Raw genomic sequence first — 12,043 nt, 5'->3', positions numbered from 1 at the left:
GGGAGTATTTGAGTGGAGGCCCAATGTCCATCTGCTACCTTAATACTAAACCTATAAATATATGCACATAGATCTATTTCCCTATCATCATGTATAAATATATTTATCTATGTACATGCCTTTATTTAGACCTCTATAAATGCCCATTTGCCTCCTAGTTCTTTCCTCAAATTCTTTTTCCTTTCCTCTTGTCCCACTATCATGTTCAGCCTACATTAAGGTTTCACTAATTCCTCTTGGTTACATTACCCTTGATCATGCCCTACCAGGCCTCTTACATGCTCCTCGCCACCGATTTGGATCACTTGTTGTTCCCTTGTCCCTGGGTTTGTTAACACCACTTCCTTTCCCCCCAGCCCCCTCCTCTTCCATGTCTCCCCCAGAACTGTTGGTCCCGTTGTTTTCTCCTCCAGATTGTTCATCCAGCCTATCTTATTTAGAGAGACCTAAATATATAATAACACGCACAAAAACAAGACAGAGCAAAACAAAGCAACAAAAGAAAACAAAACATCAACAATAACAAAAAGCCAATGACAAAAAAAAAACCCCAACAACAAAAAAAGAGAAAAGCCTGAAATTAGTTCAAGGACTGTTTGTTGGCCTTTAGGAGTGTTTTCCGGTCGAGTCTGATGGGGTGCCAAGCCCTGGCCCCAAAGACTATTTTTATTGGGAATGAGCCCTTCTTATTTGACTTTTTCTGCTGAATTCTGATTAAATGGGAAAGACGCATTCCTTGAAAAAGAAACCTTGCTAACTAGTGTGAAATCTCCATTTTCTGTTTGGGTATGTGATGCAGCTTGACCTTTCTATGAACTCAAAGTTTCTACTGAAATTGATCTCTTTGGAGATCACTAGCAGGTGCTGTAACCTGCTCAGGAGGCTCACCTGTCCAGCACGCCCTTCACAGCCTTTGGTGGGAGGCAGAGGGTGTGGTAAAGCCGAAGTCAGACTTCCGGAGCACAGACCTGAGCAGCCACCCTCAACTACGCAGGTTCGTTCTGGGGCCTTTTCTTTCCTCTTTGAACATTTTATTGTGGTATGGGTGAAAGTTTACAGAGCAAATTAATTTCCCAATCGACAATTTATACACACTCGTTTCAGGATACTAGTTGCAATCCCCTCCATGTATCGGCGTTCTTCCCTCTGCTTCCCTGGTTCCCCACTTCTCTTTGCCCTTCTTTCCTGCCCTGCATGCCTTCTGAACTTTGTTTTTGGGCAAATGCTGCCCTTTGATCTCATCTGGCTGATAGCTCTGAGAAGCATGTTTTATTGGTTTGTCTATGCTTTGGTTGAAAGGTGGTCTCTGGAAGTGGGTTTGGTTTCAGGATTTGCACTGGTCTCTGCCAGTTTGGCAGGTCTGGTCTTTTCTTTGATACTGAATTTCTGTTTCACATTTTTCTATCCCATTCTGTCCAGAACCTTCTATGGTGACTCCTGTCAGAGTGGATGAGATGGGTAGCTGGGCACCATCTCGTTTTTTCTGGTCTCAGACTAATGGAGGCTATGCTTCGTGTGGTTCTTTGTCTTTGGGACTAATTGTTTCCTTATGTCTTTGCATTTCTTCACACTTTTTTGTTCTGGATGGGAAGAGACCAGGAAGCGCATCTTAGGTAGCCACACACTCAGCTTTCTTGACAGGTACCCAAGGAGCCTGGTTCCACACAGTTCAATTACAAGGCCATGGTATTGCAGGAAAGGAGTTGAACTAGGTTCTAGTTCCCAGCTCTGCTTTTATCGGTGCGACCTCGGACAAGTCTGGCCCCAGAGGCATTGAAATAACTTGACCTGCCCCACGGGGTTATCATAAAACTCACCTAAATACATCGATGCTAAAACTGCAAAACACGGTACAAATTAAGTTATAAGGTACCCAGACCTTTGTATGAAGGACTTTTCGATGCAAAAAAAGCCAACATTTTCCTTGAGATCCTGTATCCAGACAGCAGTCATTTTCATTGACAAAGTCCAGCTCCAGGTGAACGAGGTCATAGTGGGTTACTCTTCTGAACCCAGAGCCCTGGAGGCTTCGTTCGCCTAAACAATGAAAACTTCCATGAAGCAATTTGAATACGTTTCCACGCTTTCAGGCAATGCTGAGGTTTCCAGGTTTCCAGGAATGAATGTTTGCTCATTCATTCATTCAACACATATTAATCGGTCCCCTTGGCTGAAATAAAGTATTTTGGTAAAAGCCCTCAAGGAGTCCGTGTTCCATTCAGTAAGAACGGCATGCAGACATCCATCCTGGTAAGGCACTAACAAAAGCCACGGGCTGCATAGGAATCACACCTTGGTGGGCCTGATTCTTCGCTGCAGCCTTGGCCATTCTCTTTTCTAGATTTTGCATTGAAGACTTACAGACTCCTATACAATTCCCAGGAAATCGTGTTTTCTCAACTCCCCTTCACCCTTGCCCTCTGTTCCCTCTCCCCGGAATGGTCTTCCACCTGCTGGCAATGGGTGACCTCCTACCCTTCCATGAAGCATACACACCTGATCCCCTGGTATGTAAGCATCCACCGTACTGAGAACTGGGCCGCACAGCTCAGGCGCCAGACAAGCCTGGGCTTTGGGGAGGGCCCATGAGGAGGGCGTGGGAGGGGGCAGATGGCTGGTCCGGGCTGCAGTGAGCCCCTCTGCCCCAACCTGCCACGGCCAGAACAGTGACCGACTCATGAAAATGCTCCGCGTGGCTGGTTGCAGGTGTGTGGAAGCTGGAAGGGATGGGGATTTGTACCTACTTGAGGTGTTCTTGCATTGAGGGAGGACTTGAGTGGAGGCCCAATGTCCATCTGCTACCTTAATACTAAACCTATAAATATATGCTCATGATCTATTTCCACATCCTCATATATAAATAATTTACATATGGACATGCCTTAATTTAGACCTCTATAAATGCCCTTTACCTCCTAGCTCTTTCGTCATTTTCCTTTTCCTTTCCTCTTGTCGCACTATCATGCTCAGCCTTCATTTGGGTTTCAGTAATTCCTCTCAGTTACATTACCCTTGGTCACGCCCTACCAGGTCTCCTTCACCCTCCCCACCACCGATTTGGATCACTTGTTGTTCCCTGGTCCCTGGGTTTGTTACCACCATTACCTAGAAAGCAGTCTTAAGGAGGCACATTAACAGTCAGGATGCTCACATCAAAGGAGAAAGTTTAGGCTCCAGTTCCCATTGGTGCCTTTGGACCACAAGCCACCAAGGCAAAGGGTCTTCAGACGGTCTCACTGTCACCTACTAACTTCTTCTCCAGCATAAGTAGTTGGCCTCTGATCACCTAGAGCAACAAAGGAAACCGCACAGTTAGAAATAGGAGGAAAGGGGACGTGTGGTTACTTGCTTCCAGAAATAGTTGCCCCCTTTGCTGCGAGACCAGAAGAACTGGATCATTCTTAAAGTGGGGGACATGCAGAACATTTTAAAATATTTAAGTTTTCTTCTTGGAGCATCTCAAATTCTCACAGAATCCAGATTTCTCAGAGACTGGATACACTCTTGAAAACATTGCCCAGAGATCCTCCTTAAGCCTGAAGGCTCAAACAAAGAGTATCCCCTGAAGACTTCTCTACACCAAACAACAGTTTAGCTTCATAAACAAGAAAAAGATCTGTCTTGAGCTTTGTGGTGTTTTAAGAACTTTCTGCATAGGATCGAACTGGTGGCAACACCAAAAATTAGGCAGGAAACCCCCAAGGTCGTTGAGTTTGTGTTAATGAAGGAGGAACGACTTGGCAAAGGAACAGGAGGAGGGCCGCATCTCTTGAAGCGTGCCATCCATGGCATGGATTTGGGCCTGGGGAACATGTTGAACTGGCGTGTCTTCTGCTGTTTCTGTGTTCTCCACAAAAAGCCAAATTCATTCTTTCAGAGCATTCTTCTCCATCCTCAGGCCTTTGCCTCCATGGCGAGCTGGCATTCTCACACCTGCAGCAGAGCCGCAGCCAGTCCTCATGGTTGGATGGTGAGCCTGCTGCTTCCTACACAGCAAGGAGTTGGGTGCAAGGGGAGAGAGAGCCAGGAGCTGAGATGAGCTTTCTCAGCCACTTCTCCCGAATGTTGCTGTCCGTTTTCGAGTCGGCTCTGGCTCATGGTGACACTCTGCACAGCCGAACAAAATGCTGAGATTCTGCGCCATCCTCAGGGTCGTTGGCTTGCTCGGGTCCATTGTTGTGGCCGTTATGCGGTGCCGATTTACCGTGAGGGGCTCATCTGCCGGCATCCTATCAGATTGTAATCAGTTGTGCTCTGTAGGGTTTTCCTTGGTTAATTTTTAGACATAGATTGCCAGACTTCTCTGCTGAACTTGTCCCCCATGGGCGACATTGCTGACCTTTGAAATACCAGCTGGTGGCATCACAGCTTTGTACTGATGAGGGAGGGGGCGGTGCTGGGTGCGGAATGAGGCCAGGTCAGGGCTTCTAGCTGAAGCTCCTCCACGCGAAAACAGGAGGGGGCCAAGGTGAGGCAGCCTGCAGCAGGTGAGACGCTCCAACTCAGCTCGGCTTGCATACCCCATCCTTTCCTCCTGACTTCCTGCTGCAGAGTAGCACTTCCTACCCTTGTCTCAGACTGGGGTCCTCAGCTCAGGGTACTTCTCCAGGATACCTCCAGCCTCTCTTTCTCCATCGCTCTTTGCAGTCCCTTTGTGGATCTGCTTGGGCTCCTCTCATCAAAGATTGAAGCAAACATCAGAACAAGAAGACACGGCTAAGGCTGACTCGAGAGGAATTGGCAGGGAAAGTGGTGTCGACACCATGGGAAAGGCAGCCTCCAGGGCCCTCTGAATGAGCGTCTGCGGAAGTTCTCTGCCCAGTGCAGTGCTGTGCTGCTTGCTCTCTGGAAGAGCCTGCATAGCCAGTTTAAGACCCACAGGGGACAACATCTTGTAGCTTTATTGGCACCTCCTGTGTCTGACCCCACATACTCCACGTAGCTAAATTACCCTCTATATTCACTAGATGTGCCCCTAGATGACGTTCAGTAGTCCCTAACATTTGTGTCAGGGAGGTGAGTATCATACAGTGCCACATTATTAGAACAAACTGTTCTTGTACTGAGATAAGATCAGATTTAAGTAGGGGCCCAAAGTCCATCTACTTCCTTGTTGCATTTGCTCATATATACACATGTAAACAAACACACAGATATTTATATATTTGCATACATACATATATATTTCCCTTTCTTTCATCTTTTCATTTTTTATTCCTCCTGCCCCACTATCATGTTTACCCATCGTTCACCACTTAGTAATTCCTGTCTGATAACAATTCGACTGAAGGTCTAGACTCTTCTGACAGTGTTTCCATCTCTCTGACCCTTCCCTGAAGCAGTCTGGACTCTTCGATTTCTACCATGTCAGGACGGTGGTCATCGCCTCGGGGAAGGAGTCCGATTGTATGCCTGTGAACCGTCTTTGAATTTGAGGAACAACAAAAACAGTCTGAAGGGGCCAGCTCAGGGTTGTAGGGTCCATGGAGGAAGATTTCCCAATGAGATTCTCATAGAAAGGCCTTGGAAGAATCAGCAGGTGCGTTGTTGGGATTTAAAACAATCCCTCGTTACAACTTTGCCTGGCTTTTTTTCTTACCAATGCAGCTTTCAGCTTTATGAACCTCTTCATAATAAACTCCCAGGTTGGTCATGTGACCTTTGAGAAAATGTATCTCGATGACTCCTTAGTGTTGTGGTTAGCTGCCACCTGAGTTAGTTCCGACCCATCGCAACCCGGTGTACCCACCGCACGAAACCCCACTCACCCCACGCCACCCTCAGAAAGCTTCTTGTATTTGAGCCCCAGATGACCCCTTAGGATAATAGAGTTAATTGCCACAGCCGCCTTGATAGTCGCCGTGTTCTTTTCTTTTTATAAATCATTTTAGCGGGGCTCTTACAGCTCATAACCATTCATCCATTGTGTCAAGCACATTTGGACATATGTTGCCATCATCCTTTTCAAAACCTTTGCTTTCTACGTGAGCCCTTGGTATCAGCTCCTCTTTCCCCCCTCCCACCCTCGTGAGCCCTTGATAAATTATCAGTGATTATTGGTTTCATATCTGACGTCTTCTTGTCTAAGCCTGTGTTTCTCCGGCTTCTTTTTCCTTTGAGACTTCTTGTGGTGGAATATACAGAGGCAAACATACCATCATCTTCGAAATGTTCAGAGCGCTCACTTCTGGGCCTTGGATTTAGCTGCCCCAGCCGATCTCAGGGAAACCACTCTTCTGACGGGATCCTATCTGAAGGCATCCTAACAAGACTCAGACAAGTATATTAGCGAGAGAACTGGCCGCCGCCCACTGCTCGTAGAGGCGGGCTGCGCTCCGCTTGAGCCCTTGGTATCAGCTCCTCTTTTTTCCCTCCCTCCACCGCTCTCCCACCCTCATGGTCTCCTGATGAGTTATACATTATTATTATTTTCATATCTTAAACTGGCCGCTGTCTCCCTTCATCTGTTGTTCGTCCCTGGGGTGGTGGTGGCGGGGGTCGTTAATAATCGATCATTGTAGTCAGTTCCCCGTTTCTCCCCCTTCTCCCTCCACATCCCCCTCCCCTCCTGGTATCTCTACTCCTATTACTGTTCCTGAGGGGTTTATCTGCCCTGGGCATCCTCACTTCTAAGGAGCAGTCTGGATGTACGTTTTCAAGACAGATTTGCTGTTCTTCAATATTCTTTGCCACCAGCACGGTGTGAAATGATATAAAATGGTACTGACATACGAGCTGGAGATGAAGTGGAGCCCACCCTGCAGACAGCCTGTCCGGAAGCTTGGGCGGACTCATAGTGACCCCTGTGGTTTCCGAGACTGTAACTGTTTACGGGAGTAGAAAGCCTGCCTTCTCCCGCGGAGCTGCTGGTGGGTTCGAACTGCCGACCAGGCGGAGAAGCAGCTTAAAGCATAACCACTACACCACCTGGCGGGGTGGCCGCTGGGGTGATCTCTTCAGCATTGATTCGAGGTCAGCCCATTTAAAAAAATCCTGACACTAACAATTATGTTTTCGTAAAGTTTGTGTCTGGTGCCTCTTTCTTATAAAACCCTGAAATGTCTGTCCTGGCTTTACCAAGGCGGCAAAGGTCCTCGGACCGGGGTTCCACGGGCCGAGATTCCCTGGGTGTAATAACAGCTCCGGCCGCCGGGGGCGGTCGTGGACGCCAGTGAGATGAAAGGCCCTAAGTAAACCCCAAGGTAATGGCCACTGTTTCGTTTTGTTGTTGTTTTCCCCCCAACAGTTTTATAGGCATGTATTTCACATACCATACAATTCAACAGTTCAATCCCATCAAGAAGATTTGTACAATCACCACCACCATCAGCTTTAGAACATTTTCTTCAATCTTACACTCATCGATATTCTTCCCTATTTCCCACCAGCCACTCCTGCAATACCCCCAAGGGACCATTCGTCCAGTTACTGCCTCGATAGTTTTACCTATCCTGCATTTCATGTGCAGAAAACCATTAAAACCACCCAAACGAACAAGAATAACAAAGTAAAACATAAACCTCACTTGGAAAGAAAGCAGAAAATGTTAAGAACTAAAGCAAATTTAAATGGGGTGTAAGGAAGCGCAGATGATAGAGTGCTGAATTTGAAGCTAACTGCAGTTGCAACAGAACACGTCCCATGTAAGCCGGGCTGTTCACATGGCTGCTCCGTGGCCAGAGGGGACTCACGGGGGCGTAATCCACGTGTAGTTATGAATGCACCGCACCAAGGACCCCGCGTAGAGTCCGTACTGCCTCAGTTAAACACGCCAGCTGACCTGGCTCCTGTGTGAGGATGTGCACAACTGTTCACCCAAGACCTGCTGGGAGAGGGGGAGGATGAGACACCTCCCTTCACAGAAAGATTCCAGCACGTGCCCATCGGTCTCTCCCTCACTGCATTGGGTCAATTCGGACTCATAGTGGCTCTATAGCACAGGGTGGAACTGCCGCTGTGACTTTTCGGATATTTTGACTTTTTACAGGAGTAGAAAATCCTGTCTTTCTCTTGCAGAGTGCCTGGTGGTTCAGAACTTCTGGTCTTGTGGTTAGCAGCCCAACGCATATCCACTACCCTTCCAGGGCTCCACCACCTTTTGAGTCTTCCTTTGGGGCACAAAAAATTCTTATTGTTAGATGCCGTCACCTCAGCTGCAGTGTTTCATTGGTTGTGTTTGGAAGTACTCATAGATAGCCAGGCCTTTCTACCTCGTCTACTTTGGTCTAGAAGCTCTGTGCAAACTTGCTCAGCATCATAGCAACACACAAGCTTCTTGTGACCGATGGGTGGGGACTGTGCATGAGGTGCCAGGAATCAGAGCCGGGTCTCCTGCAGGGCAGTGAGACTCCCATCATATAAATCCTTCACCTCCTCTCCACTTAGAGATAGCTTTTTCTTCTGAAGGCTGCTGCCAGATGCTCGTTTTCAGAACATCCAGAATGTACTCAGAGCGGAGGACAAGGCCACACAGATGTGGAGGGCCAGTCTGGCCATTGGCCTTGAGCTCATTATTTGGTTCAAGAACAAAATTCCTCTCTAGTGAGACAAGAAGAACTGAAAGGAGAAATACAGATTGAACGGGTTGACACCGCTATTGATGACCAGTCTCAGCCTCTGTGACCTCCAGTGCCCTCCCCTCTCCTGCTCCCCAGCCCCTCACGACTGCATGCTGCCTCTGCAGAGATGGGCATCTCTGAGGAAACAGGAGGACAAGGCGCAGACGCTTTCGCCCAGGGGGCTGCGAGGAGGGTGGGTTTGGGCTTGCTGTCTTTGATTTTCTCCCCCTCTGTACAGACGCCTTAGTGGTGCTGTTGGGTTAGCATCGCCTTGTTAATAGCAAGGTCAGCAGTTCAAAACCACCAGCCATTCCCAGGGAGAAAGATGAGGCTTTCCACTCCCATAGAGAATTACAGTCTCAGAAACCCACAGGGGGCAGATCTGTTCTATTCTTTGGGGTTGCTGGGAGTTGGATCAACTCAATGGCAGTGAGTTTGTTTTGTTTCTGCTTTTCATATGGAAGCCCTGGAGGCTCTATCAGGTAAGCCTTGGACTGCTAACCACGAGGTCGGCAGTTCAAAACCACCAGATGCTCCACTGGTGGGAGAACATTGAAGCACCTCCTCCCGCAAACATTGACAGCCTCAGAACCCTTTGTGTTGAGTCACTGTGAGTCAGCATCGAGGCGACGGCAATGACAGAGTGAAGAGGAGTCTTGGTGACTCAGTGGGTTCAGCAGTGTGCTGACCAACGGGCTGGCCATTCAACCCCGCCAGGCCCTCCTGGGGGACCGATGAGGAAGAGCTGGGGTCAAGCTGGGGTCCGGGGTCCATAGCTCAGGGAGATCAACTCCCAGTGACTTGCCCCAGAGGGTTTGAACCCAGAGCTGTCTGAAGCCAAGGCACAGGCATTTCTTTTTGTGCCTCTAGAGCAGGCTTCCTCAAAGTAAGGCCCGCGGGCCACATGCGGCCCGCCGAGGACATTTATCTGGCCCGCCGGGTGTTTTTGCCCCGTTTGTTTTTTTACTTCAAAATAAGATATGTGTAGTGTGCATAGGAATTTGTTCATAGTTTTTTTTAAAACTATAGTCCAGCCCTCCAACGGGTCTGAGGGACAGTGAACTGGCCCCTTGTTTAAAAAGTTTGAGGACCCCTGCTCTAGAGAGTTCCCAGCTTACACCTGGGTGCCCCACCCAGAGGCTGAGAGGAAGAAAGGGCACGGTGGTCTTAGACAGGTGAGGCTTGTGGACTGGAGAAGGCGGTGGGGGGAAAGGGAGGTTAGCAGGCAGTCCCCCAGATCTCAGGGCAGCAGGGCTGCCTGCAGGCCTGGCATACACTGCTCCCCTGGGGCGCCCAGGCAGTCACAGAGAGCCTGCGAAGTACTTTTTTCTCTTCCCAAATCCAATCAGAGTCTCTGGAAAGGGGAGAAGCACCTCTCCGGGTTTCTGAGTCGGTAGCCAGAAGGTCAGCCAGAAAGCTTCCCTTTGGCCTCCCTGAACCTCCCTCAACTCTTCTCACTAGCGCTCCCTCTTGTTACCCAAACCAAACTCACTGCCATCGGGTCAATTCCGACTCATGGTGACCCTCGAGGGCAGGGTAGACCTGCCCCAGTGGGTTTCCATACTATAACTCTATGGGTGTAGAAAGCCTCATCTTTCTCCCACGGAGTAGCTGGTTTCAAACTGCTGACCTTGCAGTCAGTAGCCCAACACATAAGCACTACTCAACCAGGGCTGGGGTCCTTCACTGTCGTCAGTTCTGGCTCACGGTGACCCCCTGTGCGCAGAGTAGGGCTCTCCAGGCTGTGGCTGTTCAGAAGCAAATGGCAAGGCTTATCTTCTGAGATGCCCCTGGGCAAGTTTGAAGGACCAACTTTCATGCTAGCAGTTGAGCACTTAACCATTTGTGCCACCCCAGGACTTCCAGCACTCCATAAGACTGATAAGAGAGCGAAAGAGGAAAGTCGTATGTTTCAGCAGTGCTATACTGCACCCTAACCAGCTCTTGTGACCCTTCTGTAAGGGGATGTCCAATTGTCTGTAGATGGGCCATCAGTCTCCACTCCCCACACACACCCCACCCCCAATTCACATTGGTATGATTTTTTTGTTCTGTGTGTTTGATGCCTGATACCTGATCCCATTGATACCTTGTGATCACACAGGATGGTGTGCTTCTTCCATGTGGACTTTGTTGCTTCTCAGCTGGATGGCCGCTTGTTTACCTTCAAGCCTTTAAGACCCCAGATACTATATCTTTTGATAGCCGGACACCATCAGCTTTCTTCACCACATTTGCTTGTGCACCCGCTTCATCTTCAGCCATTGTGTCGGGAAGCTGAGTGATGAAACATACAACTTTCCTCTATTTTTTTAGTGCACCCCCCCATCAACTATCATGACCCCAATTCTACCTTACAAATCTGGCTAGACCAGAACATGTACCCGGGTACGGATAGATAAGAGCTGGAAACACAGGGAATCCAGGACAGATAAACTCCTCAGGATCAATATTGAGAGTAGCCATACCAGGAGGGTAAGAGGAAGGTGGGGGGAGAAAGGGGAAACCAATCACAATTACCTACATATAACCCTCTCCCAGGGCGATAGACAACAGAAAAAGTGGGTGAAGCAAGACATCAGTCAGTGTAACACATGAAAAAATAGTAATTGATAAATTATCAAGGGTTCATGAGGGGAGGGGGAAGGGGAAAATGAGGAGCTGATACCAAGGGCTCAAGTAGAAAGAAAATGTTTTGAGAATGATGATGGCAACAAATGTACAAATGTGCTTGAAACAATGGATGCATATATGTATTATGATAAGAGCTGTATGAGCCCCCAATAAAATGATTTTTTTAAAAACCAAAGCCAAGGGAAAAAAATTAAATTCCTCTCTAAAAAGGGAGAGAGAGAGGGAGAGGGAGGGAGAGGGAGGGAGGGAGCTAGCTCAGGAAGGAAGTGGGAGCAGAAGTCCCTGTTCTGACCTTTTAAACTATTGAAACCAATTCACCAAGGACACCTCTTAAGGGGGGCGGGGATGTCCAAGGACTTTTCTGTTGAGTGGGGAGGTGAAGGGGTTCCAGAGGCATGGAGGGAGTTAGACGGGTACTCCTGTACAGTGAGCTGTGGGGGACATCCTTCTTGGCTTCCACCTTCATGCCCTCCCTGTGAGCATGACCTTAGCTCTTAGCTAAGCTAGTGATCCTCAAGCACACAGTGCTTGCCCTCCTCAGTGAGAACATCGTGAGCAAATAGCGGTGACATGTGTCTATTCCTTTATGAACAGGGAGCCACGTGTACTATGTGACATGTGTCTATTTATGAACAGGGAGCCACGTGTACTATGTGACATGTGTCTATTCCTTTATGAACAGGGAGCCACGTGTACTATGTGACATGTGTCTATTTATGAACAGGTAGCCACGTATACTATGTGATGTACTATAGAAGCCCAACTCATAACCTTTATGAACAGGTAGCTATGTGTACTATGTGGTGGTTAAGGGTTGTTTGTTTTGTTTTGTTTAAGAAAATAGAGAAGCC

Source organism: Echinops telfairi, unplaced genomic scaffold (genome assembly GCF_000313985.2).
Source record: "Echinops telfairi isolate 266 unplaced genomic scaffold, ASM31398v2 ScPeMD7_4;HRSCAF=17, whole genome shotgun sequence".
Taxonomy (NCBI): Eukaryota; Metazoa; Chordata; class Mammalia; order Afrosoricida; family Tenrecidae; genus Echinops; species Echinops telfairi.
The sequence above is the reverse complement of the archived record's forward strand: the minus strand, read 5'-3'. Positions refer to the sequence as shown.